Below are 4,058 nucleotides of genomic sequence, written 5' to 3' on the forward strand. Positions count from 1 at the left end.
AGGCCAGCCTGGGCTACAGAGTGAGATCCAGGCCAGAAGACTGCACAAAAAAACCTGTCTCAAAACAAACAAACAAACAAACAAACAAACAAACAAACAAAGGAAATAAGGCATTCATGTCAGTGCTAACTCCCCTCATCTCCATTGTATTTAGTTTTGGGATGATCCCTAAAACATTCAGAGTGGTTCTTCCCTCCTCAAAAGAGCAAAACAAGAAAACACTTCACAAGTATACTTAAAGGTCTATCTTATTCAAACAATTCCTCACTGTGACGCCCTTCAACCAGGGACTGTGCTAAGTGACAAGAGTGCTAACAAAGCTATCACATTAACGTTTTAATTGCCTGCACTCACACCAATCATGAGAAAACTAGACAAATAAACTACAATTTTTTATAACTATATTAGGTTTCAATTACTCATGCATTTGTATCTTGAGTTAAAAACCCTTAAAAGTGTAGTTCTACCATGTTTTGTATCCTCACATAAGCCATCAAGTAGGTGATAAGAATCTGTTGCATTTGTATTAATCTCAGATTTGAGCTTTCTCCTTAAATAGTGTTCATCATAGATAGTACCATATTCTTCAACTATTTAAAATGCTCATGCATTTTTTTGTTGTTTTGCAATAGTTATCTTAATTTAGTTATCTGAGCTTCATGTTTCTATTACTTCTGAGATAAAAAGAATCACTAAATCAGCTGTATAGTATAATCTATGATAAGATCCAAAATTTTAGGAAAGTATAATTTTCAAGTTCCTAGTATTTGTTTAAGTGAGTATATACAGTGATTTAAATAATATATGTACATATAATGCATGTATTAGTTGAAGATTATAAATTATAATAAATTACTTAAATGTTAGAAATAAGGTAAAAATTGAAACCCATGTCCTATGTACTGAGTAACTTTAAATCACACATGAATCTTTTGTATTTTAGGAGGATTTATACCTTTATTTAACTTCGTATCAAGTAAAGACAGAATAATGAAGTAACATGTCAACTTGGACACCTGTGTAACTGAAACACAGACAATTTGTTTCCAATAGAAAATATAGCTCAAAAGATGATAATTTCATAACCCCATTGTTTATTAATGAGTTTGCTTTTGATTTGGAACATGTATTTCAGATTTTCTAAACAAGTAGATTATAAATAATATTGCCAAAAATGTCCTTCAACAAACATTAATTTTCAAAGGTTTGACATATATTTAATCACACTTTAAAGTTTGCAAATTGTATTTTGACAGGTTTTGGGAGTGTAAGTGCAGTTTAATGAGCTCATTTGCTGGAATTAATTAAAAAGCACAATCAGTGACATGTACCTACGGGGTGGATAAGCTTAGAGAAATCTTAATGTGGTCTGTGCTGGCTAGGTTTATGACAACTTGACACAATCCAGAGTTATCTGGAAGGAGGGAATCTCAATTGAGAAAATACCTCCATGAGATCCACATATAGGATATTTGCTTAATTAGGAATTGATGAGGAAGGGCCCAGCCCATTGTGGGTGGTGCCATCCCTGGGCTAGTGATTTTGGGTTCTATAAGAAAGCAGACTGAACAAGCCATGAGGAGCAAAGCTGTTAGGAGCAAGCCAGCAAGTAGCACTTCTCCATGATCTCTGCATTAGCTCCTTTCTACAGGATCCTACCCTGTTTGAGTTCCTTTTCCAACTTTCTAAGATGATGAATGGTGATATGGAAGTCTAAACTGAATAAACCATTTCCTCCTCAACTTACTTTTCAGTCATTGTGTTTAATTGAAGCAATAGAATCCCTACCGTGTTCCCTTATGGCATTCTCACTCTCTAATGGAATTTTACTTTTGCTGACACTGTATTTCCTTATATATGTTTTCATTACTAATTTTATTATTTATTTTCTGATACCGTATATCCTTGGTCAATGATGCTAATCAGATTGAATTGGAGTGGAAATAGGTTGAAGAGATTCCACACAGTTAAAACCATCATAATGGAAATTGCCTATTCCATGGTTAGCTTCAAGATTTGGGGTGGATGAGAAGGCTCAGAGCATTATGTAAGATACTTACTGAACAAACACTTGACTTAAGTTCAGTTCCTATAACCTATGTAAAAGAAGGAGAGAATTGACTCCACAAGGTTTTCTCTCACCTCCAAATAGGCATAGTGGCACAATGCAACATCCACCTACACAAATCATACACAATAATAATAAACAAACTAAAGTTTTTAATAGAGGAGAAATTTATTAATAATATTTTGTTGTTCAGCTATTCTGCATAACATTGTAAACAATATAATATAATCAAAAAGGCCTACATAGTTAATTAATGCAGTTTGCAGCAGCTTTATCAATGATAAAACAAAATATATTACAGCTCTCACATTCATATTCAGAGGTAACTTGGGGGGTTATTTCATATCAAATGGTTACATTTTTTAAGAAGAAAATTTATAGCTTAGAGACAAAGTAAAAATGTTTGTGGTGTATTCTTCAGAGTTTATACTGAAACTCTTGCACCATGGCATTCAGTGTTGGAAAAATATGTTTCTTTGATGTTACTGCTACATAAAAGCTCTTGCATTCATTAGTCACATTAGAATATAGACATTATTTACTGGATTTGCAATTATTTTAATATAGTGGAAAAATAAACTCAATTGCTGTTGAATATTATTTTTTCAGTGTCTGAGTTCATTCTTTTTTTCTTTTCATTTTTCTTTATTAAGAAAATTTCTACTCCCTCTACATACCACCCACATATCTCCACTCCTGCCTCCTCCCACCTTCCAGCCCTCCCTCCCAAGCCACCCCACATCCCCACATTCCCAAAATCAACGTCTCCCATGGGGAGTCAGCATGTCACACTGAGCCTAGGCAGGTCCAAGCCCCTCCCCACTGCACCAAGACTATGAAGGTGTCACACCACAGGCACCAGGATCCTAAAAACCTGCACTAGGGACAGATCCCAATCCCCCTGCCTGGGTCCCCCACAAACAGTTTGAGCCAAACAACCTTCTTCCATATCCAAAGGGCCTAGTCCAGTTCCATGGTTGTTCCATGCCCACTAGTCTATAGTTCATGGGCTTCAACTAGTGTGGCCGGTCATCTTTACACGTCTTCACATCATGATCTCAATGTCCCCTGCCTGCAGAATCACTTCTATCTCATAGATTGGATTCATCCTGGTGTCTGGATGTGGATCTCTGCATCTGCCTCCATCAGTCACTGGACAAAGACTCTATGATAACGGTTAGAGTATTCACTAGACCGGTCACCAGAGTAGACAAGTCCAGGCACCCTCTGGACCACTGCCAGCAGTCCAAGGTGGGGTCATCCTTGTGGATTCCTGAGAGCCTCTCCAGCACCCTGCCTCTTCCTATTCCCATGATGTCCTCATCTATCATGGTATCTCCCTCCCTGTCCTCCCACTCTGTCCCTGTTCCAGCTCGACCCTTCCATTTCCCTATGTTCTCATGCCCCACTTCTCACCCTCTGCAACCCCCGAATCCCAGCCTGCTCATATAGATCTGCTCCACTTCTCGTTCGATGGTCCATCCATGTGTCCCTCCTAGAGTCTTTCCCTGCTAGCTAACCTCTCTGGAGCTGTGGGTTTGTTGAATATTATTTTAAGATATGTTACATTTGTTTACGCTGTGGAACATTTGATTCATGATGCAAATATGTGTTGCATTATTTTAAGTTGCACTCTGTGAAGTTGTGTTACTTTGCCTGAGTAAAATACCTGATTGGTCGAACAGAGAGCTGAATGGCCAATTAGATGGGCAGGAGAAAGGATAGGTGGGGTTGGCAGGCAGTAAGAATAAATAGGAGGAGAAATCTGGAAACATGAAGGAGTGAGAAAAAAAGAGATTAGTCACCCACTCACACAGCCAGACATGGAATAAGAAAGTAAGAAAAGATAAACATGTATAAGATGGTATCTCAGAGTCATTTTAATTTGCATTTCCCTGATGACTAAGGATGTTGAGCAATTCCTTAAATGTCTTCCAGACGTTTGAGATTCTTCTGTTGAGGATTCTTTGTTTACCTCTGTAGCGCATTT

This window comes from Peromyscus maniculatus, chromosome 4 (genome assembly GCF_049852395.1).
Source record: "Peromyscus maniculatus bairdii isolate BWxNUB_F1_BW_parent chromosome 4, HU_Pman_BW_mat_3.1, whole genome shotgun sequence".
NCBI classification, from domain to species: Eukaryota; Metazoa; Chordata; class Mammalia; order Rodentia; family Cricetidae; genus Peromyscus; species Peromyscus maniculatus.